The sequence below is a fragment of the Aptenodytes forsteri genome, unplaced genomic scaffold (genome assembly GCF_000699145.1).
Source record: "Aptenodytes forsteri isolate BGI_AS27 unplaced genomic scaffold, ASM69914v1 Scaffold257, whole genome shotgun sequence".
Taxonomy (NCBI): domain Eukaryota; kingdom Metazoa; phylum Chordata; class Aves; order Sphenisciformes; family Spheniscidae; genus Aptenodytes; species Aptenodytes forsteri.
Window position 1 is genome coordinate 3,291,191 of NW_008795194.1, and position 26,104 is coordinate 3,317,294.

Sequence of the window (26,104 nt, forward strand, 5' to 3'; positions counted from 1 at the left end):
CTGTTAAAAAAATGGGATTTTTAACTTTTTTCTTTTTCGTGTTTTTTAATCTAGCCTACCCTGTTAGAACAATAGTTCATTTAACTCCAGCTGTGTTCCACCACATTCATTTCAATAATGTTTGGTCTGTTGAACATACAGAATTAAGTACCTGTGTGTTCTGAAGTGGCACTGATATTTTGTCTTAGGATCTCAGAAAAAGTTCTGCACAAAAATATACTAAAGGGAAATTATATGTGAATGTATACCTGGCCATGGCTGAAATGGCAACATTTACTAACAGATACACTGCACAGTATGGTAAGCATATATACACAGTAATAACCCATCCATAAGAAATTCTAAATGCCCTGACCCTTTCAGTATCCCAAGGAGTTTTGAATTTCACAATGCTCCTTTTGCTTCCCACAAAGATATTTCTCTCATAAAGAAAACCAAAACCCAACCCCCCAAAAAAACAAATCCAAGCAAGAAAATTTCCAGAATGATAAGGAGATCAAAAGTAGTGAGTGAAAACAAAAAAGTCTTTGCCTAAAAGAAGGAAAAAACCTAAGGGACCCAGAGCTGCATTTTTTTAATTTGACAGGCATTTAGAAGTGTAATTGATGGGGCAGTTAACATGGCTTTTGACCAAAACAGTTCATATGCGATAGCAATGTCACATTGATAACATGCCAAAAACCATGCTAATATGTATTCCATGAAAACACAACTACTTCACAAAATGGGAGAAAAAAGATCCCGTATGTTAATAAATGTATTAAAAGTTTCAAGTTTGAAGTGCTATATTGTTATTTCAGATTATTTCTCCAAATAAACACACGGAAGACATTTTCAAAAGCGCTCTCTTTTCTCTGTTGCATTAGGCTATGCTACCTTCACTACAAATACGATAAAGCAAACTGTCTACAGTCCACGTTTACAGTTGAAACCAATTGCCTCCCACACTGGGGAGAGGGAAGACCAGGTCATTTATCAAAAATCACTAATGCCTAAAGCCATGGGTCACTTTTCAACCCAAAGGATAACAGTTTTTCCTTTCAACTACAAATTCCAGTCTAGACGTGCTTTATGATACCTTTTGAAATGCCTTTTTGCCTAAAGTGTACTCCTGTGTCAGTTACCCTCGGCTAAGGCTTCTTTATATGAACCCAGAGCCACCTGCCTTTCAGAGGCAGTAGCAAAGCCTGAAGCAGAAGAGTTCTTCAATGTGTGAATTTTTTGCAGGCTGGTGTGCACTGACTACCTTTCTGGCACCTCCAGCACTTATGAGTAAAATATATCTATATATACACATGTAATTTGGCATTATTTTACCCTGTAAATATTGGTTACTATAGCAAGTTTGATGCACAATGAAGCAGAGGAACAAAGAGACACATGCTCACAATGGAGGTGTGCCTCTACAGGTATTCTTGTTCTGCACTTGTAGGGTGTGCTAAGCTCCAGAAAAAAGTATGGAAAGACAGTTGCTGCCACTAGGACCTTAGAGTCTAGCTCTGTCATCAAGCCAGACATGCCGTAACTCGATAGTCTCTCCTGACAACATTAACTGGTTGCCTTAAGTTATACAAGAACTTTGGGCACACCATAGTGAAAATTAATCTTAGTATATCTGTAGCCCTCTGAGACAGCTTGCTACTAATTATGAAGCTTACATTTATTACAGGTGCATGGGGTCACTGTTGACATTTCAGCTCTTAATGGCCTTCCTTCGAGGACACACCAGAGCACAGCATGTCTCTGTTCAGGGCCGTGCAGGTCTCAAACCACCAGTGGAGCCAGCCATCAGCCAGTAGTGACAAATTCACTAGTTGCATTTAAAGCTCCTACTGGATCTTAACAATTACTACAGAGACAAGCAACAGAAGTGAGCACTTGGTTGTCCAAAAAGTTAAAAAATTGCACCACACTGCCTGCTACCTGGCAGCAGTTTCAGGTGACCAGGTTCAAGTAACCTGAAGGCTGTGCATTTCTGTCAACCCTGCAAAGCAGAGCTGAGGTACACTGGCAAGACACCGTGCAAGCTCCCTCTGCCCTACTTTTCTCCCCTCTCCTATAGATAAAGTACTATAATATCCAGACCTGTCAGTCCCGCCATTTGCATGAACATTAATTTCACAGAAAGATAGCAATTCTAGCTTAGAGTGGGTCATCTCTCCAGGCTACATACCAGTTAAACTAAATGTCTATTAAAAAAAAAAGACAAAGCTCTCAGCTACCAGCACGTGGTAGCTGTAAATATCAATTTATGAATCATGACTAACTTGGAAAATATGAATAAAGATGAAAGTAGTGAAAACAGTGACTGAAAATTTTATGACTGAACATGCTGAATTTGATTAGTTATGATTAATGGGGGTCACATTTTGTTCTGTGTAAATAGTTGAGTAATTGCTGTAAATCTATGAAAATATTCACAAAAAGTGAAAGGTTTTAGCACAAACATCAACCCACACAGGAAATGTGTAATGCGTTACTACAGAGCTGTTCAAAACCTAAATTCTCTACAGCTTGTGATATTACAATCAGTTTTCCCTTCAGCTTCTGGCATCATTGTCTATTTCTTCACCCGAACATGATGACAAAGCATCCCTGTGGCAACCGCAACTCCAGCTATGTAAAAAAATATTATTAAAAAACCATGCACACATTATTGGCTAGTTTGAGTTTTTACTTTTACAAAAATGTAATCACTATGTTCATGGATCTAATAGCATCACTAATGTGTCAGATAAAAACAGCTGGGGCCAAAACGAGGACGTGTCAAGGGGCAGATCTCGAGAATAGCCTTCAATGCTTAAGTGGTGATCCAAGTGGCTGCACAGTTTCGTTTGGTTAGTGAAAGCAGGACACAACTTAAAGACCCACTTTTGTCATAGAGAAATCTCAATTATGTCACATTCAAAACATGATCAAACAGTCTGCAGGGGGGAGAAATGAAAGGCCCTGGCCGGTCTGTCCCTAGATCTCGGAGACCCCTTCTCTGCCCCTGCCACCCACCAAGCTGTCCACCAGCCTGATGGCCCTGAGTCAGGAAAACTCCTCACATGGCTTGTCATAGATCTACTACCCATGAAAACTATACCTGTTTAGGCTGAAAAAGTGTTTCCTTTCTCAAAGCAGGAAAGTTTCTGAATTCTAATCTCCTGCCACCTTACCTAAAGAATCCTCATAGGCTCTTCAGGCAGACGTTACAGTTAAAGTGTTTTAACTCTGTCTCCAGGATCAGACTATCAAGCTCTTCTTAACCAGAGTCCCAGTGGTGATTTAACACCCTCCCAGAAATCCACACTTGAGTTCTTCAAACTTAAAATGGAACATGACTGCTGCTAAAACCTGAAGATGCAGCAAGTTGTATTTATCAGTCATTTCTGTATTTGATGAATACTGCTGAGCTGTGCAAGCAACACTATCGAACTGTATCTGCCTTAAGTTAAAAATATCAGCCAGCAAATGCCATTCACAGTGTATAAGAATGTTCCTTGTTGCTGCATATTTACTCAATCAACTCTGCAGACAGGAGCATAAAGGACCCACAGGGAATATCTTTCAGCTGTCAGGCAAAACTTGGGTTGGTTTACTGAAGCACCGAAGGTGTTTAGGTTCTGAAAGCCCTTTTGTCTGTGGAGACTATCCTCTCTAATGAAAATCTGAAACATTTGCATTGCTTTTAAATCTCTTCAGTGGTTTTGTGTTTTCTGCTTCCAGTATGGCTAACGACGTAAGTTTTCAAAGTAAGTAAAAAAAAATTCCTATGTTAGCAATGAAAATACATTTTCATTCCAAGTGACTCTGTCTCTTTTTTTCTCTGAAAGCAGAGTGTCCAACTTTATCCCTTGACTTTTGCTTTCTTCATTTGCCTTGAACAGACTTGCCAAAATTTTACCAAAAATGCTCCTTTCCATACTGAAAACCAGGACAATGTCTCTTTTTTCTTGTTCTTTGAAACATCATTTTTAAATACTCTTTCCTCCTCACTATCCTTTGACAGTGGTGAGTCTCTGCTTGCCTGCAGAGATCCTTCTGTATGTCCTTCCTTCAAGCCTGCTATTGCTGCTGTTTGCACCAGCCAGGACAGGCTGGCTAGTAAGTAACTTAACGTCCCCGAGCCAGTGACTCCTTTGCAACACTTGTCAGCCAGGAGTCCGGGTTAATTGAAAGGCATTGCCCAAGGCTAATGCCTGGCAATCTGGGCATTAGCCTCTTTTCTAAGTGCAAACATAAACTACTATTATTAACTGGTGGTGTTGCAATATTAGCTGAACTGAGAAGCTTACAGGGGATGCTTATGAAATTAATGACTGTAAAATTAACCTGCATTTTAGTCATGAAACTGATACAAGGATTTGGTGTTGTCTTCTTAATCCACAGTGTAAGTCTTTGCCACTGTGTCCTCTCGTGCTCAGGATGCCTTGGCACCAGAAGGGAATTGTCAAGGATAGGAGGAATTAGCTGGAAGTAGGAGATTATTTTTTCAGACAGATATCTGGGTTTCTGATGTCCAAGAAGACCCCATGCTAATGTCTGCCAGGTGCAAAGGTAGGAATTTTCACAAAATACCCCGGTTGCAGGGGAAAAGCCAATAGTCACTGTCCACTTTGGTACCGTGATGTAAAAGGGTTGTTGTGAAGGTTAAAATCAGACTGCTGAAAAGGAGCTGGGCGGGACTTCCATAGTAATAGTCTCTAAAAAGCCATGTATAAGGCCCAAAAGACAAGAGATACAGAGTGCCAGGGCATGGAGGAGAGGATGGTGTAGACAGCAGGAATTTAGCTACACTGGGAACCAGGGAGCTGTTTGGAACAGGAGAGACGTGTGCAGGATGGATGGGCTGCCTGTTCCTCATAAAACCCAGCACATTGCTGTGGAAAACACACACAGTCATTGGGAAGCATCAAACCTAGAAGCAGGGGACAAGCCAACAGGTGCAGGAGCACTCAGTTCAGACTGAGGCAACCTATGAGATGGTAATAGCTAACGTGCAACGCATTTCTGAAAAAGCCAGGAGGAAAGTAAGCAGCACATTCTCAGTAAGGAAAGGTAAATTAGACTGCCTACCATGCCAGCTAAATTGCACAGGCAATAGTAAGCAATGGTGTAAGGCCAATACTTGGAAGTACTCCTACATTAATGCTAGAAGCCTAAAAAGTTAGAGAGGGAGCTAAAATGCTCGGCACCAAATGACAACCCTGATATAATAGGCTTCTTGGAGTGTGAGGGAAGGAGGGTAACTAATGAGATGTGGCATTACCTACTTGATAGGAATGATGGAATAGGACACACAGGTCAGGGAGAGGCACTGTATGTGAAGGATATTATACAGTGGCACAGCATAACAATGTTATGGGGGGAAAAAGAAGCACGATGGAATCCTTGCAGGTAAAAAGCATAGATGTTAATAATAATAGCATAGTTGCGCCACCAACCCTCTGATTAGGGCAATGCCAGAATCACTGGCTCAGGAAAAGCTTCATGAAATTAGAGAAGCTGCAAATTTAGGTCAGGTACAAATTCAAAGAGACTACAATTAACCTCACCAGACTGAGTTAATGCTTCATTAAGATACAGAAATCTAATTTTTTGGACACACAAATGCTTGCTACTTAAAAGAACATATTGGAGTTGGTCTCAGCTGGTGCACAGGACAACAGCTATTAATGGGAGAGGTGTTCTGCATTAGTGATCATCATACACTACAGCTTAAAACTAGAAAGAGAAGGCTAAATAAATCTGGTTTGTGGCTATTCAATTTCAAGAAAAAAAAAAAATGTTAAAAAAATTAGCAATTATAAAAGAGTAAAAACCAACACCCCCTCTCCCCTCCAAAAACTCTGAAAGGGTTAGTTCAAAAGCCAAGAAGTCTGCATGAAGCCTGATAGCCATGAAATACGCTATACTAGAAGCTTAGGCAACGCACGTGACACAGACCAAGAAGAAAACAAAGCAGTCCAAACCCCCTCTGCATGGATGGCTCAATAGGAAAGCAAAGGAAGCTTTCAAAGGCAGAAGATCAGCATTTAAAAAAAAAAAAAAAACAAAAACCAACCCAAACAGAAAGCTTTCTGAAGTGAGGACAGAAAAATCCCATAAAATATAGCAGCTCAAATGTAAACAGGAAATAAAGAGGGCTAAAAAAGAATTTGAAGAGTGACTTGCAAATGACGCCCAAACTGATAGTAAAACATTCTTTGAACACATCAAAAGCAGGAAGCTATCTTGTGATTAGTGGGACCAGTTGATGACAAAGGCATAAAAAGGATGATAATGCCACCGCAGACGCTCAGTGAACTATTTCCACCTTTACTGCTAAGGTTGTTCAGGAGATTCTCATGCTTGACAGACTTGTTGTAGCACATAGGTAAGAGGTTTTTTTATTTTGTAGTGAAGTTACAGAAGATTTAGAGAAGACCAATTAAAATCATCAAGGGGACGGAGCAGCTCTCTCATCTATGTAGTGTCTCCTACACTACATAGTCTAGGACCCTCCCGTTGAGAGGAGAAAGCCAAAAAGAAGATACGATCACAGTTTACAGTGTCAGAAAAAAAGTGGATAGCTGAATGCAAGCAGGATCAAACAGAATAAAATCCTGCAATACTAGAAAAAGTAGTAGGGGACACTATGAAACTAATAGGAGACTGATTTAATTTAGATGAAAGTACTTTCCACAGTGAGTAGTGAACTTCTGGAACTTGCTGCCACAGGAGGCTGATGAGGCAGACAGTATCAACAGTTTCAAGTGGAAATGAGGAAAATTCATGGGAAATGGGTCCATGAACACTAAAAAGACTATGCAGGTATACGGCCTCTAACATCCCTAATACACCAGCTGTGATGCTGAGAGAGTATGAGAACAGACCATGGAAGTGGCCAAGTTTGCATGCTATCCCTAAACAGCCTTGCCTACTGCCTCTGCTGAAGACAGAAACAGGCTAGACTGATCATCGGTCTCATGCAGTCAGGGATTTTTTTTTATGAACTTCTGCATCTCGGCTTGTGTCATGTTGCCTTTTTAATTTCTCAGCTAGACAGCCCATCCCATAACAGGCTGTGTCATTCTTACCACTTCCAATAGATTGCCATTGCTCCTACAACTCACGTACGGATGGTCTTCTGTGGCTGATGCATGAGAGAAGTCTGAACGATTCGTGAGTGAATATCCAAAACCAAAAGTGATATATACTGTTCCACAGCAGCAGTTACAGAGACAAAAAAACCTGGCGTGTTGCAGATTTAATTCTTGATATCAAATACTTCTGTTTTTAATAAAGGGGCCAGAAACTTAATTTGGAAACATGTTCAGAAAATTGTATTAGTATTGATTAACCAGGACATTGCAGAAGTTAGTATCCTAGTGAGACCTATTCTAAGAGTAATAAGTAGAAACGTAAAGGAAAAGCTGGGGAACATCAGATCACAGTTAAAAGGAGGAAATTTACTCTTCTGCAGAGTAATTTCTGCAGCTTCTAATCTACAGTGTTGCAAAGCATACAACAGCAGTAAGAATTACTGAAAAGATGAATACTCTATCCCAAAAGCATTGTAAATTACAGCACATTAACAGAAGTCACTTGGATACAGTCATTAGTACCAAAAATAATGCAACAAGCAACAGCACCCCCACTGTCCTTCACTAACAATCAGAGGAAACACAAACAGATTCCTCAGCGCACATGTACCAGACTCCCATCTGGAATATCCTGTATTTCCTTTCTCCTCAGAGTTTGACGAAAGGTGATAACAGATACTACAAATCATCAGCACAAGCTCACTTACTGGCTCGATGGAAATTCTGAGCAAAAAGATGTTGACAACAGTATCCCAACCGTCTCTTTTTCTGATTTGTTGGTGCAGTACAACATACAATCATCAGAGAGAGAGTTTTACAACCATTGCAATAGTGTTTTCTATTTATAACTTTTGGAATGTGAATTTATGGTCTGCGAAAGGCTTTAGAGTTCTGACTGACAGCCTGGGAGTCTTTTATTTCATAAATACTACATGATTTAATAAGCAAGAAATCAGGAAGCTGATTCTAAGAAATGAACCTACAGGAAGTATTTTTCAATCTGAAGACAACCATGCTAATAAGGCTGAGGTTATCCTCTTCATGTTGTTACGCACATATGCACATGTGTTGCTGTACAGAAACACAGCAAGTTGCAGGGTTTATACAAACTCCTAGAAGGGAGAAAATGTTAAAACAGCATGCTGGGGAGACAGCTGAATCAGAAACCCACGATAAGAAAAAAAATGAGTTTTCAAAGGAAGCATAATACATGCTTTTACTAAGGACCATTTATTAGGGACTAACACATCGTTTATTTTGAGTGCAGCTTTGGAAAAAAATTTGCAAGGGCCATTATGGTTAAATCCGAAGATTAAATTACTAGTTTGGAATTTTCAAAACATTCTGTGCTAGTTTAACCTTGCTCCCCTTAAAGTCAAGAACAGGTTTTTCCAATGATTTTAATGGGAAAGGAACCGAAGCAAGCGGAGCAATTCTGAAAGTTCTGCCATGGAGGTACTTCAGCTTCCCTCTTTACAGGAGCATTAGTTATGTTTTTATGTGGATATCTAGACAATTGGGGCTGTAAGAGCTGGCTGAAGAGAAAGTTCTTATTAGACCAAATGGTCTAGGAGTTCAATCAAACTTTTAAATACTTTGTTGAATTAACTTCATACAAGAATTTAATGATAGGTCATATCATTCTAAATGCAAGAGCTGTTGACAGAATTACATTGTTCAACTTCAGAAGCTCTCAATGAATGTTAACAATAGTGCCAAAGTTTATACTTGCACAGGCTTTCCAAGTGCCTTACAAACATTAATAGGTTTAGCCTAAAACATCCCTCTGAAGTGGGCTATACCCATGATCGCTACCCCTTCTGCTTTTTTTTTTTTTTTTAAAAGAGATGAGGGAGATAAAATATAGAGGCTGTAGCAAAGAAGAACCTACGTAGCCAATACAGTCACACCATGTGGAAATTTGTGGCTTCAGGCCATTCTCCTGCAGAGAAAAGGAGAAGCTGGGGAATTGCTGGTGAAGAAAATATTGACCAGTGCAGTTCCTCGCCAGAAGATACCTTCCTGCCTGAAAACCCATGGGTTCCAGGAGGCCGGAAGCTACAGAGTAAGCCAGCCAAGTAATCATTAAAGTATTGAGTGGGGAGAGGAAAGCAATCAGTCCTTGAAGGTAGGAAGGGTCTGAGACAAGCTGCACACTTGGAAAGAAAGGTGAGCATGAAATAATAATAGGAGTCTGGTCCCCTTTTACCAAGGCAGGGTGAGGTTCACCTGATTTTGGCTGTCTAACAGTTACAGGAGTCCCATCTGAGCTGGCTGTCGATCCTCCCTTTAGCATTAATGGACAGATCAAGGCACTGCCGGGGTGCCCCTAGTTCATCCCTCCGTTTCGGAACATGTTCCAGGACAATAAACTGCAGGCAGCTGAAGTTGATGACATGAAACCCACCTTGGGAGTGTCAGCTAATAATTACTTTAAGATGGGGCAAATTTTCAATGAATGATAGACCTTCAGCTAGATTTACACAGGACTGCATGTGGTCCCAGACAGCAGAAAGTTGTACAACCTGTAACTGCATTGCACTAACATGCAGTCCTAGCTATGAGTGTAATTTCTGGTTTTGTCCCATCTGCACAGAAGCTAATGCGGTGGACACCTAACTAGTGTCCCAGTCTGTGATTTGGGCTCACATACACTGCAGCAATTGATAAAATAATGCTATGTTTTATGAAGTGCATACAGATCCAGGGTTAGAAATTACTAAAGGACATTAAAAGGCTGCATTATTACAATTATATTTAGCTGCTTAAGCGAATGGCTGAAAAAGTTCAGTACCTAGTGTCGCCAGATGTAACTTGTCCGTGAACTTGCACAGACAAACTCTGCTTCCTCCCTTCAAATTTCCTCTTGTTTATGTCCTTAGAATATGAATGTCCACCACTATTCATAATCAATTGAACATACTATAGCTTCCTCACCTTTATCTTCACACCTTTAGTTGCAGAAGTCAGTAACTGTGATGACACAACTTTAAAAGTGTTATACTTGTTTTCCCAGAGGACACTGCTATGATTTGCAATGGAAAAACAACTTTGAACATTTTCCAAAATGGCAAACAAAAATTACATCTGTCAGCACTGGGAATAGATTTTACATTTACTTCTTAGGCATAGCTTCCTTTTGATATTATGGAGATGGAAGGGCTTGTTTTCTCAGCAGCAATTTAAAAATGTCATCTAGAGGTTTCAGAAGGATAACCCCTAAAGGTACTACATCCCACACCTTAAAAAGAAATCTGTTTTAAAAATCATCCCTGACCTACACTTCTCCCTCTGGGCACACTACACACCAGGCTAACATCTGCACATCTGTTCTTCATACCTGAGTGTCTCTCAAATGAAGAAATACAGAAAATAAACTACTGTCTAAATCAACAAGATATTGTATTACACTTCGTGGTTCCCATTAACTTAAAGCAATCACAAACTCTTGGAAATGAAACCCTATCATTAATCATATGCATTTAACTAACTTTATGTAAAATTACAATTAAGAACCACCTAAATGCAATTGATTGGTACCAAAATCTGGAAATTTATTCAGATTGTGATTTGTGCAAGCCTGGCCTGGAAAATGTGCAAGTGATATTTAAAATGGCTGCTACTGTATGGTAGTAGCACAATTTTCTTTCCAGCCAGTTCAAGCAACCTGTTCTGCTGCCCAGTCTGTCTCTGAACTTCTCTTTGTCCTACAAAGTTCCCTTATCTTCTGTCTTTTTGATCCCCTAGATGCCCAGCCCTCCTTCTAACTTAATATCTTGAAAATGTATATCAGTTTATTTGCTATGCCTGGCTGTACGCAGGTTTCACTGTTACTACTCCCCCAACCCCCCCCCCCCCCCCCCCTTTTCACCTATGATGATATGCTATCTGTAACAAGGTCACAAAAGCTTCTGCAAAAACAGTCTGATGATATTCATTAGGATAGAAGATTTCACACAAGCATAATTGACAGGGTCAACATGCAATACATATGTTCTTCCAGCTGTTGCTAGATGTGATCACCACTAAGATATGAAAGAAAGAAGTAGAGGGAGAAGAATTCTAAAAAACAACCCAGAATAAATACTATTTCATAAAGGAACTAAATGCATAGTAAGCACTGGAGTCTTCCATGCTGAACCTATTCACATTTAGTGGCAGGTCATTGTTCCTCCCTCTCAATGGTGTCAATACATTCTTCTCTGGCCACACAAGCATCACTTTAAATTGGGAGAGGCAATGGTCTTTCATGGCCTTTCAAAACCCTATCTGGAAGCAGAGGTTTGATGAAATTCTGTGTCTGGTGCCAGCTTGCTTGTGAAAGAGAGAGAAGACAAATACTTTGTCTAAGACAATACCATAAAATATTATATCAAGCAAAAATATTTCACACTAAAATCAAGCACCTCCTTCAAACTCCTTACACAACACAGACTAACACATCCAAAGGCATCCAAGTGCTCTTTGCATATCCCTGCACAGCTCTGCCTGCAAACCAACTGTTTTGTACCTACTGATACTAGTACATGGATGGCATAAGTAATGTAGACTACTGGGGTCTGCCCTAAAAGGAATAAACAACAATAAGAAAAGGAACTATTAGGACTTATTGTGATAATTTGGTCAAGAGTCAAAGGACAGAAAGGGCAGCCATCACAATCCATACGTGAATTATTCACACAGTATCTGTAGAAAATTGGTACTCAAATATTTCTGTTTGAATACCTTCTGGTTTCAAAGCACACACTTCAGTATTTTGCCGAATTGGATCCTCAGCAAGATAAATCACCAGGAACAGAATTTTTTTTGGAATCTCTCTCATTCCAGTTCCCCAAACTTTGCAGTTACAACGTACAACCACACCAACCCTGTGGCAAAAGAGTTTACATTAGATAGCAATGGAACAGATATGCGTCTTAATTAAAACTGGAGATACTTCTCCTGAAAAACACATGAAACACACCCAGAGCTAATACTGCCTTTCTCACTCATGCTAATTGGGATCTTCTTCACTGACTGCAAATGCACAGGAACTCAAGCTCATCATTTAACTCTGCTTTTGCAACTTAATTCCTATCATTTCCTGGGACTGTCCACCATAAAACAATTACATGAAGTATTTCTGTTTGAGGTTGCCTAGTTCTAGAAGTGGCTCATATAAAACCAAACTCTTAACACATTACACTTAAGATTAATTTTTTTCAGTACTCATTACAACAAAGTCGCTATCACTTGTTCACACAGGTTAAAGTACAGTGGGTTTTTTGGCATGACATTCTTCCCACGGACAGATCAAATAAGATGGCATTATTGCTCTGCACATGTTCAGCGTGCTCCTAGCAGCTAGAGGCACAGGAGAAGACAAGCCCTCCAGACACCAGTGCACACTTCCTAGAACCGCATGAATACTGCTATATTTCCCTTTAGTTTGAATATTGGTCCAAACCACCTATCACCTGCACACGGATGAACAGTGGAATGACATGAAATATCAACGCGACAGCTAACAAAAGAGAGAGGAAGTGTCTGTCCTCTCCAATCAAGCCAAATATATAAATTCACCAGTCAACACTACATTAAGTATCTAAAAAAATTTAAAAAAATAATAAAAAAAAATCACTTGAACTTCGACTTCCTTTCAAAATACTTAATGATGCTGTTTACAGTATTTTAGCATGTTACCAGGTTTTAATACAATAAATGTGCTCAGCTACTGTTGTAGTACTCAGTGTTTAACCCTACGACACCCCTGGCCCAGCACACGTGACTGCTGCAAACAGAACGCACGCTCAGGGAGTTTAAATCTCAGCAGCAAACACGCCTGAACGTTTCCTCTCTCAGTACTGCAAATGCTTGCAATAAATTACTTACAAAATATAGGCCTGATTCACCGCGGCATTACACCATTTGTACACAGCTGACTTCAACAGAGTTACACGAGTGTAAAAGAGAAGTAGGGGAGGGGTGAAGCAAGCCCTGTGTGCAGATAATTAACCATCTTTTTCATTGAACCATAATATACTTTCTCTATAAACTGGCAACAGAACCAATCAGTGTACACATTCCATTTCAAACACAAAGTAATTTTAGGAGCTAGCATTATTGTACCATTTGAAATATCCTCTGTTCTCATCAAATGATTCCCCCTGTAATTGATGTCATAAAGAATATCTGTGTTAAGCTGTCTTCATTTCCACAGTTTTCAATCCTTATGATGATCAATTATTTATATACAGACTAGATGAAAGGCAAGACTGTAATGACTCCAAGAGATTTAAGAGTGATATAATAAATCTTGAAAGCAGAACTCAAGTGGGTGATCGTAACAAAAGCCAGTACTGGACGATCATATTTTACTATTTTTAGAAGTTCCTCTTCACCCCCTCCCACAAAAAGATCACCAAAGCAGCACCTCCTCCTGCAGTCCTTCTCCTTTTGTGCTAGCAATAGACCTTCTGCTTCCCTGTGAGATCCCTGCCACCCTCACCCCTTCCAGCTTATTCTTCCTTAAAAAGGAAAAGCACATGTTTGTTGTTGTCCTTATTAGCCCAATCGTTTTGGTTGCCAGGATGACCTTACTGAGTGGCAGGGGAAATTCCTTGATCTAATTTTTTTAATAAGCCCTTCTTGTACAATGTACATTAACACACCTTTAACGATGACTCAGGGCTTCAAAGTTTGCATTTGTACCCAAACTTTCCAAAAACATCTGGTTGGCTTTGGTTCAAGGCCACAATAAACATAAGTATTGTCACCAGTCAGTATCCATGTCATACGTAAATTAAAAAGGACATACACTCCTTCATATGACTCTCATCAGACTTGAAAAAGAAGTCTGGCAAAAATACCAATGACTTAGATAAATCAAAGGTTTGAACCCATGCTTCCATCTGCCTCCTTTTTTCCACAGTTCTCTAAAGAAAAGACTCAACAGCTAAGGGTCACCAGTCTATTTTCTGTGATCGCACTGACCCATCAGATATGTCTAAGCATGTGGGTTCTGGCCTGCTTCCAAGCATAGCTTCCAGCCGCATTTAGGGACATACATTCCTATTAATTGTTCAAACAAACAAACCTACACCAAAGGATATCCTTCGGATTTCTCTCAAAATATAATAAAGACATTGCCCTAGTCTTACGTGTCATCTTCATGCTTGAAGTAATTCTTTGTAGTAACTTGGACACATGCATTAGGTATTAAAATATATAATATATTTATAAATGTATGTTGCAACACTGACCAATAATTTGGGCAACCGATTTTGCACAACTGTGAAGAACTTAGTTTTCAAATTTGCTTTTCATTGCATGAACCCCAAGCTCAGTTGAAAGGTCTTAAGTTGGGACAACAAGAACAAAGGATCACCAACCTATTAATAATTTTTCAGAGTTAAGGCCAAAATCTGTGGTTAAGTATAGGGCACATTCCAAAGCCTTTAAGTAATACAAAAATTCTCACTAGCATTTTGTTTCAACAAGCACTTCAGAATTTTAATACTTATATTAAAAAGATGTACAGTAGGTACACCTTGCAACATGATTTTACATTTTTAGAGTGTACTAAAGAAAGTGTTTCCTACAGTGGTAGACAAATGATGTGATTAAAAGATTACATATTCTAGGACCAAGTTTTGCAGTAAAAAAATGGCATTTTCCTCAATTAAGACTCACAAAATATGGTCCTAATTGATTTGTATAACAATAAACGTGGCTATGGTTACAATTAGTGCCAAAGTCTTTTGCCAATTTATTTCTCTCCTTCGGGATTTCTCCTTTTCATAATACACTTGCAAGAAACAGTAACTCTTGAAAATGTCTGCAAGGAGTTAATTCTAAACGATAAAGCAATCCAGTCCAGAAAGCAGCTAAGATTGAGCTTATGTCAACAGGTAGAATTTACAGTCCCACAAAAAGAAATGTTTAACAGTCAACTATTTAGCTGCAATAAATTAGACTTTCACTGTGTTGTTCTTATCACTGCGATCTATAGATGAAAAGCAGTATATAGTAGCTAATTATTAATTTTATTTATTACCACAGGCAGGATTTTCTAGTAGTATTCTGTTCCTTAATGTGAAACTAGGGATCAGAACTTTATGATGACCTGAAGCTGATTTCTTAACAGTTTCGATTTCCTGCTCTTCATAGTCACCATAAATCTTGTTTTCTGCCTCAAAACTTCAGATGTTTCTAACTTCTTATCTATCAGCCTCTAAAGTGCTTCCAGACTCCCACAAATGTTTTAGCAGACTCTGCAGGCTTGCCTGCCACTCTGCTAAGTGTCAGGCCATATATCTCTTTTGGGGTGTTCCCCACTGAAGAAGCCATACCATGTGAAAAACATGTAAGTAGGGAGGATCCAGAGGCACCCTGCTCTCGGTTGTATTTAAAGTCTGAACCCATGCTGTCATCCTAACTTGCCTAGCATACAAACTGATTGGACAAGCCTGTGCTTAAGCTCACCAAGCTAAAGCAAGAGACAAGCTTCAGCAATTCTTCTCTGTGTCTGCAATCCCAAGGTCAAGCAAGGCTATGGCCCACGTCCTCCAGCAACTATTCTATAGTGCTTTGCAATGGCATTGTATGACTGATCTCAACGTGGATACGTGAAACCCAGATCATGGACCACATCGTGCTTTATCCAAAACTGATAGCAGAGATGTCATCACATAGGCATTGGTAAGTTTCCAGCCTTAAAACTGGTTGTCTTAAAAAAAGGAGGAGGGTGGGGACTGAGAAAGGAGAGCACGGACACTGGAGAGAGGGATGGTAAGAAAGGAAAAGGAATTTGCAAAGGCATGCTTCATCACAGCTTAAGCATTTGAGAACTAGAATCATAATGAAATATTTTGCATTTGCCCTATCTATGCTCTTTACAAATCACAGCCACCAGAACAGGTCAATAGAACAGACACTTTTCTATTCAATCTGACTTTGACACTTGGTTGAATCCCTTGGAAGTGTTCTCAAGCAGCAAACCAGGACTTTTTCCCAGCTCCGCTATGAGCCGTCAGGAATTGTCACGCTTCTAGGGAAAGCACGGGGCAAAGTCAGAAGGAAAGGGAAGGGGATTTACAATGCTTACATAGCTGTTAGAGCTGCTTCTGTAATATGAAATGCTAACAGCAGGGCAGCTCAGCAAAGCCATTATTTTGCCCAAAAGTAATCTTTAAAAAAAAAAAAAAAGCCACGTAATAAAGGATATCCTGGTACTGAAAAACAAGCAGCGTAACATGGAAGGACAGCGTGGTATGGAATAAGAAATTTTGTATGACACACCGGCTCCTCATGTGAAAAATGGTCTAAGATGCCATTCATTACTTTGGTCTGCAGTTCTTAAAGAATACAAAGTAAATATACAACAGGCCTCTCTCCTTCGATAGCATTATCCTTTCAAGTGTGGCGGTACGTTTGATTAATGTCTAGCAACCTAAGGGATAAGGCACTACATTTGTGTTGCACGAAACGTGAAATGACACAGGACTCATTGTCACGTTTCCTGATGGTGCTTTTATGTTCAATTATGTTGGTTTAAGCTGTTTTTTTTGCTTCTGCTGTTTGCATGGGCTCATGTGAATAGTTTAGTATTTGGGTCATGTGGCTTTGGTCACATGTGGCAGAGTTTATAGTATTTTATACATTCTTCTATAAATAGGTGCTGAGAATATCCTGCCACATCTCTGCATTTGACTCCTAGATGCAGCATTCACAGATGAAACTCCCTTGTGTGAAGCAGAGCTGAATGTTTACAGATGTGTTTGACAGAGCTAGCTTTTCTGCTAAAAACTCTTTCCAAATCATGTTTCTGTTACTAAAATGAGGGAGAGTCCATAAAATGGGAATCCATGTTTGATGGGAAACATGCTGCTAAGAAATACCATCATGTTGTGAAACACAGGAAAAAAAAAAGTGAACAGTTGTATGATGTCATTGGGGACCGTTTTTCTCTAATTTTGTAGAGGTAAACAAAGCAGCTGCAACCCTCTTTATTTAGCCTTCCCCACATCTAAGGCACCCTGTCTCAGTTGGATGCTTCACTAGGTGCAAGAATAACCATTTTCCCCAAGGAAAACTGGATGCTCTTGTATGGGCTTTTTAAATTTTTTTTTTTTTAAGTGACCATTCTGTTCTACCTTCTGTACTGCCTGCAGTTGCCAGGGCTTCCTTCTCTTCTCTCTGCCCTGCTTGCAACCCCAGGCAACGGGAGTCTGCTGGGAAGCACAGGAATGAAACAGCGTTCTCAGGATTCCTTCCCCCCACTCCCCCCCCGCCCAGCTCTTCACTGCCGATGTAATGGGTTGCACTGACAGTTATAAAATTACCCTTCTGATTCTGATTATTTTTCCAGACAGATGCTGCTAGGTTGCTTTGTTATATTTGGATGCATTCTTATTATTTACTAATTCACATTTCTGAAGCACAGGGCCTGCCTAGGACCGGCAAAGGGCAGACAACGCTGCATCTGCTCTCAAGCACCCCCCTCCACTGCTGTTGATTCTCACTGCGTGCTGCTCCCTCCTTCCCCCTCTCCTAACTCTTCTGTGCCTCAACATTTTTGTCTACTTTGCCAAGTCCCTCAAACATCTGCTTCCTCCACCCCTGCTCTCATGCTCAAGAATGTCTCTGGCAAAAGCCTGTAACCAGAATGACTTTCCCCACCAGAAACCTATTCTTCCCTCTTTTGGTCTCGTCCCAGCAGAACACCTCTCCCAGCACAAGTAAGTCTCTGGACTGCAATCTCTAGTGACCTCAATTCAGATCTCCTTTGCCTTTCTCTGCTTCCCTTTTCACTGCACAAGACTGTGACAATCTCTCAAAAGAAGCTTGACAGAGCATGACTTTGTCTTCCTCTTACCAGTTTACCTTTGCCTTCAGTAATTACCCCCAAGTCTCTTCCTTATAGCCTCTACTGCAGATGCGCAAGTTTCTCATCTGTTTTCCTCCAGCCAGGCCATGACCACCTCCTGAACTCCCCCCTCAGGCTCCTGCTGCACTCTTTTTCACTCTTTTCTCTTAAAATGGAAATATAGAACAATCTCTTCCTCCTAAAACACACAAACAAAAAACCAACCACACAGAAACACAACAACTGACTTCTTTCATCTCTAAGCTCATTCTATGTTGTCAATACCGTTACACAGAGGGTTTTTTTCACACCACTCCCAGCTAAGATCCTCTCTAGTCTGGCTTTCCTCCTCACATTTCAATTACGACACTGTCAGTAGAATTTCACGTGATTGTTTCCTAGACAAATCTCACAACCACTTACTCCATTTTCATTCCCTCCATGTATCATTATTTTCAACGCTCTCCAGTGCATATGTTCAAACAAATATTTACCTCCTCACACCCCTAATTTCATTGACATCATCATATCCCAATTGCCTTATTTCTTCAACTGATCCTTCATTAGGACTCTACCGTTCTTTCCTCCAGTTTTCTGTGGGACTTCTGCTCTGTACCACATCTAAATTATGTTAACCTTTAATATATTTCAGCCTCTTTTCAAGACTAAAGACTTGTTCATTGACTCCCTGTGTTCATGGCAGAAATCTTTATTAGCATCACTGAAACCTAATAGATATATGGCCACCAGCTAAAGCCCAGCATAACTTTAGTATGCTCTTCCTTCTTCCACTATTTTAAGCACTTCCCACCAGCTCTTTATTTCAATCACAGTGAACTACCCCACATGATTACTAGCCTGTTTGTGTCATAAATTTGAGAAGACTCTCTTTGCCTTGACCTCCCTAGTCTTCACATTCAGACCAGGTCTAATTTTCACAGGTGAAACTCCCCATAGCTCTCATCCCTTTGCAGCTTGGCTGAAAATCCTTCTTTCTTCATCTAACTGAAGTAGCTATGCCTCACTCTAAACCAAAGCAAGTTACAAAGATCCTTTTTCTAGCTTTGGCTCCAGGGCTTCTCTCTAAGCATGTCTTGAGTTGCTGCTCCTTCCTACTGTATTTTCTTTTCAATTTTTGTGATGGAACAAATACAGTGCTCATCTGATTTCTGAGAGGCTTAGAAACATTGAGATTAAAACAGCCATGAAAAACCAGACCAAAATTTACTCACCTCCCTCCATTTTCCCTAAATTGAGCAGAGCTCATGCAACAGGCAGGAAGGCGGGAAAATAGCTTGGGAGACCAAAGCAGCTGGTCTCATCAGACAACCGCACCCAGCTGTTTTATATATGGGACAGGAAGAGGAAATTAGAAGCTAGAGTAGGAGGATAATTCCCTGTTCAGAAGCTTAATGTGAAAAGACTGTTGTATTAAAGGCCATATTTGTTTGTACTACATAAAGATTTGAACAAATAGGAAGTACTGCCACTATGGAAGGAAAAAAGGGGAAAGCATTTTTATTTATTTTTCCTGTGGCTTGTGTCTTTTTTCTCTCAACCATGACACTTTTGCTTTGAACATGTTTTACCAGAATACCAAAAAAATGAAACTGGTTCTGTTGGATTTACCTTTCCATTTTTTTGCCCGGTTCTTATGTGTTTTCCTTTAAACAGTCATTTGTCATAAACTACAAATTATGAAAATTAATATCTAATTCCTATGTAGGTTTTAGTCTTGACTCCATACCAATTTAAGTAATTCTTCCAACCTAAATTTTACCTGCAGCATCACATAGCATGCTTGGTCTCCAAAATACTTGTATTAAATTTCTATGGCCTATTGAACAGCTGGTTGGACTATCAAAAAGTCACTGGAGCAAGCAGTGATTTCCCTCTTTCAGTTTGTGAAGCATTTTGGAAAAATATTGTAACTAGATAGAACTTTTTAGCTCAGTTGATATCAGAGGAAGCAACAAGAAGGAAATACCTGTTCTCCCCCTGCTCTTACTCTGTGAATAATATATCCATTTCTCTGTTATAGTGGTAACTTCTTCCTTCTAATACCTAAGTAAATTCACTAGTTTATAGCAAGAAGCCCTGCTCATAAGGAAAGAGAGGAATATTGAATCTCCTGTCTTTCTACAGTTTTTGATTACATCGTTTTTTCATTAGGCGTGGTTTGTATTGCAAGCAATACACAGCTTAGAATTGCCCATCTTGTCATAATTGGCAGCAGAACTGCTGTAAGATGAAGCAAACTCATTTCTAAACCTCATTACATTCTATAACTTCATTCTTATTTTTCCTTTCATTAATAAAAAGACACAGTCCATGCTACATTTTCTATGAATCAATGAAGACTAATGGAATCACACTTTACACACTTGAAATGAGAACTAAGTTGAAAATGAATATGGAAATTAGTACAATGTGTTTAGAAATTTACCATTACCACACTAAAAAACTACAGCAACATAATAAAAAAAGGCCCATAATGGCTGCAGATCTATTTCATGGACTCATAGTTTCCCTTTTTATCATAGAATATAACTTTTAAAAATGTTTTAACAGTTTAATTTCTTACATTTAGTTTCTAAACTCTTGCAAAATTTGTCTACTGCATAATCAGGAAGTTTTAATGCCAAGACCATTTGGCATATGTAAGAGACAGACATCAATATTTTTACCTGGTTCTCATAATCATTGCCTGTTCAGCGGGTGTAAATTGCTGTATTTTTTTCTTTGAATTTTGTCATCCTTAAAGCTCAAAGTGTGAGGAAAATTTTTATTGCTGTTGACACATCTCAGTTTTTTTGATAGTGGATGTCAGAATGTCTTCTGTTCCACAACATTCATGGAATGGAGTTTTCTTCAGTTGCACGTGCCATCTGTAATGATGATGCTTCTTTCAAGATTGGGAATAACAAACAGAAGAGTAAGTGGCTCTGCATGATCTAGTTGTCTAGAGAAGTCACTTGCTGCAAACACCTCACAGTGGCTCCTCACCAGCTGAGTTTTGATGGTGTTCCACCTTCTACAGGAAGATTTAGGCATATGGTAGATTCCCACATTTAATCTCAAGCTGTCTCAAAGTAAAATGAGCCTTGTGCTTGGAATCCAAATATTTTCCTGTCATTGCTATATATTAATGTTTACAGCTATGCCAATGCTATTTTTGACTTTTTTTTTTTTTTTTTTACCTTTGACAACATCACTACAATGCCAATGAAATGCGTTACTTCCAACTATTTAGCATCCCTGGAGTATAAATGGAGTAGGTGAGCTGCAAATGAGGTTTTCTTCACATACATAGGATTGGCTTCTGTGAGTAACCCTGCTGAAATCACTTGAATGACTTGCTTTTTAAGAAGTCTGGGGCTTACATACAGAGTAGAATCTTATATGAAATATTCTTCAGATTATTTATCTTTGATGAATACATATTGAATATGGGAGGAGGGAGCAAAATGTTTATGATCACTTTAGCCATAGCTGCTAATTATGATCTTAAAATAGATATTTGCATTTATTTGTATGCACTCAAATATGAAGACTTAAAACCCAAACCAATGTTCTTAAATATGTCTTTAAGGACCACCTAGTGGACGAACTTTATACAGCAGTTTTATGTAATACTACCTCTGCAGCATTACACACTTCTCTCTTTTGGAAAAAAAATGTATGAATCTATATAGGGGTGTAAAGGAGAGGGGAAGAAATGCACTCACTTACAGCTTTGTTGTGAACTTCCAATAATATTTGTCTTCTCTTGATAAATGTTAGTGTAGAAATAAAATTTCTTTGCCCAAATGGATATATTAAAAAAATTAGTATGTTGACTTTGTTATGTTGCTTTTTTTTACACGGAAGAAGACTGGAACAGATAGGCTGTTTAATGAAAAATGTAGAAAACTGTTTTGCTACTAGATATATGTGTAAAATTCAGTAAAATACCTGCTTAGTTCTAACAGAACCTGCATTCCATGCAACCACGTATTGTATCTTCAGTCTCCAAACCAGAGTAAATTGTAAAGTGGAAGCAAACAGCATTTATATTAAAAACTAATGATGTAAAAAATGTCTTCAGTAATAATAATCTAAAATGTGAGTAACCTCAGACATGCTGCCTTCCTCCATTATGGAAATTTAAAAATATATTTTCTCAATTCAACTGTATTCCACATAGTTAGCAATACATATTCACCCTATTACATAAAGCATACCTTGTCATGTGCAATGTGGAGCTATTGCCTATGTTATAAAGAATAAAGATGTATTTGTTTGTCTTTATAACAGGATTTCCTCAATTTATCTTCATTCAGATTTGTTAAATATTCATTTATTCATTGCAGAATCTTGCATATTTCCTTATTCTGCACTCAGACAGAGTGTTAATAAGGGACCTTAACTATAAACCATATTTTTCTGTCATTTGGTTGTTTCTGAATATACCAGGAAGCACTTGAATATACACTAAATATACCAGGAAGCACAGCTTGATGGAGGTATTTTTTCCTCTTGTCCTTTGTTGTTGGCACAGAACAACATATTTTGTAAAATCATAAAAAAGGGTTTGATGTTTTGTGCTACTTATTCTGCTGTCTTACAGATTCTAGAAATAAGGCCATTACTGTGCAGCAGGAATGTAAATGAATCTTTACATAGCATTCTCTATGGCATTAAATGGTTATTTCTCATTATGCCTTATAAAACGAATCCTTCCTATCACAGGGACCCCCTCTATACCCTTTATAAGGTCCAGGGCCAACCAGTTCAGGGAAATCGTTTGTGCTCAGGAGGAATACGGCGTCATGGAAATTCACATGGACCAAGTTCTTTCTGTGGAACATTCTACTGTTGGAGAAGCAGAAGACAGAAAAAAAAAGTGCTTATCATGTCTGAAGATGGAGTCCTTGTGTGAGTGGAAAACACATGCTTTAGCAGCTATCTCTTTGTAGAAGCTGAAGTGGGGCAGTTCCGGCTGGCAGGCAATTTAGAATTTGAACCTGTTTGCTAATGAAAGGAAAAGGTTTCCAAAAATTAATGTGAATGGGGGTAGGGTCAAACTGAGCCACAAACACACGTCATCAGATTTTAGCCATGGTAATGGGTCATATTAAAATCCTAATACTTCTCTGCTGTCTTAGATATGGCCACAGTCCTCTAAGGAGGTCTGTCTCTCTTGGCCTGGATGCTGTTTTCGTGTTGGGGTTATGCCCCATAACCAGGATTAATCAGAGTTACTGATTAATCTGAGCCCCCAGTAATGGGAGGGAGGGAATGGCCCAGCCTATTTGAGCCCTGCCCTACAGTGGACTGGTAGGACATCCGGGACCTCTTGTCACCTGCCACTTGTGAACCTCTCCACAAGTTCATCATCTCCCGTTGCCCATGTGGTCTTGGCTCTATGCAGATTCGGGTAGGTGGCTCCGAGGATAAGGGAGGTTGGGCAGCTGCATTCCTACAGGCTGGATTTTACTTGTGGGATTAGAAAAGGATATGTCACACTAAATTTTGGAAAAAATCTTTTATTCAGAACAACACATAGAATGCACTCCCACTCACTTGAAACACAGAGCTAGTAGATGAGAACCAGGAATGAAAACAATTATAAATAGCCCAGAATAGCTGCACTGAACACAAACTGAATGAAGTGGAAAAACAAGCAACATAGCTCATTTGAAGTCTACTTGATACTGTAAGGGTTTCTGTATGAATGAACTGCAATTGCTTCAGGAATATGGGTGATGCCAAGATCTTTGTCATCCTTAAATAATATATATGAAATTATTGGGAAGGGATTGGAAAGTTAGGTGTAAAGCGGCTTAAAAAATTTCCCTGGTGTCCAGAGCCTGAGTTACTCTGAAGTCTCTGGTAAGTCTGCTACGTTACAGTAGTCATGCAGAAGACTGTCTGAATTGCACAAGTGTCCCCCCCCCAGTCATTCTGGGGCCAGGATGCTGCTTGGACTCCACAGCACCTCCATCTAGAACCCCTGCTCCTCAGCACACATACCGTGCACTGGAGTTCGGAAGATCTTTACAAAGCTTATTCCACATACTCTACATCAAAGGAATCCTTTCACCGCAGAACTGGGACTTTTATGACTCCTTTCTGCTACATTAAAAGGACTAGATTGAGGATCTTCACCATTTGTGCAAAAGACTTCCTTCTTCTGTGCTTACTTGGGGTTAAACAAACAACTTATTTTTATATGGCCCTCAAAACCAGCTTGAAAGCACCAGAAAATCAGCTGCAGCAAGCTGTGTTCTGCTACCAGCAGCAAAACAGAGGAAGACTTCAACATCTGTGATTTTATTTAGAACAACTGTGCAATTGCTACAACTGCCGGTTGACAGGCAAAGAAATCTCACTTGCCTGTTCAAATTCAGTTCAGCAGCCTGAAAGGACTGATAAGTGTGATCATCTGACGGTCACCCATATAAAAGAAGTTTGCAACTCTAACGGAGATTCTCTTACATAAATACTACTGTCACCAGTACATCTTACTGGCTGGGTTAGCAGAAGATAGCATCCCTGCCACAGTTGGTTTTTTTTTTAATTCATGATGGACACACCTTGCGTGAATATTCACATTGCTGCTGTTCATATTTTATTTATTCTATGGGTAAATTCACAAATGAGGTTGGAATTAACACTCGTAAGAGAGCAACTCCCTGATGAACTCAAAACTAATCTGTCTAGTAGAGAAACAGTTACACATTCTTGGGGGTGGGGATTGGCTTCAATATGTCCAATTTTGCAGTAGTTGCAAGATGCTCTTTTGTTCTTTATGTCTTTATTGATGTCAGGCCACGGCATGAACGGCACACAGCAGGTTTTGGGACCGTGACACCTTTCCTATAGCAGGGTTTAGAATGTCCATAAAACATGGGATTGCTCATTCCTAAAACCAAGGAAATTAGTAAAGCTGTTAAATGTGGTGGATTAGCCAAACATAAAACTGAAAGAAAAACCTTGCATTCATGAATTCCTTCTGGTACTCGTTTGATGTTTTCCCCAAGACCTGTTATAGCTATCTGCACTTTCTGATTCGTGTTAAGCAGCAGAGACACTCAGTCTAGCTGCCAACAGCTTTTACCGAAGATTAGCAGGCTGGTGGCCACCAACTCCAGCTTAACAGGTTGGTTGGTTTGTTTTATAAAGACATTTTCAACTTGCGGATATTCTAGCTAAATTCTAGCTGGAACTAGCAAATTTCATACTTTTAATGACCATGGGAAGTGCATGGGTAAAACCATGAGGGATGATTTAAGCCTGTCTAGAAATGCTTGTCGTTACACACTTGTCTGCAATTTGCTGCCAGAGTAGACCACTACTGAGTGTGTGTGCCTCTGTGTGTGCATGAGTAAGAAAACCCAAACAAAACACAACTGGCTCCAAGTCTGTCCCTGCTGCTACTGTTAAGATGCCTTCCCATAGACTGCCAATGCTTCTTGCATCAGTGCTGCTGTTGATGAACGTAGATGCGTGATTTGAACTGCAAAATTTTAAAGCTGAATTTACACAGCAGTTTGATGTGATGAGTTGAGTTCCAAAGGTCCCCTCAGTCTAAAGGGGATTTGCAGCACTCTTCAAATGTCGCATTTTATTAGGGAGATACAAGACCCCTCTCCCTGCAAACTCAAGTGAAGGGCCATAGACAGCTATTTTGGAAAGTTCATGGACTAAGGAGGAATGGAGATGGGCAGAAGAACATGTTCTTGTTTATATTGTAGTAACAAACTGCCACTAGTTCCTTTTACAACTTGCTAAGGCATCATAGACCAGAAGCCCTGTGGTGTCTGGCTGGCGACAGCTGTGGCTGTGTAAAGACCTTCCAGGGCATGAATGAGGGGCTGCATTCTGCTCCCCTCCACCTTAGTTTTGGAAGGAAGAAGGGTATAAATCCAAGGACCTCTCCCGTTCCTGCCCTCTAATGGTGGCAGCATCTCCAGAGAGAAAAATCCCACACAGCAAAGGTGAGAACCTGCCTCTAAAACACTGCTTGAGCTGAACTATGTGGTTTTGCTGTAGCTGTTCTGTCATTTTGAACAATTCAGAAAGAGACATCTAATTCTTCGACATACCTTCATTCAGGTTGAGTAGTTTTCCTGTAACAGTTAAAAAGCTTAATTCTGTACTGGTTTGCACCGAGTCTACCTTTTAAAATCAACAGCTTATGTCA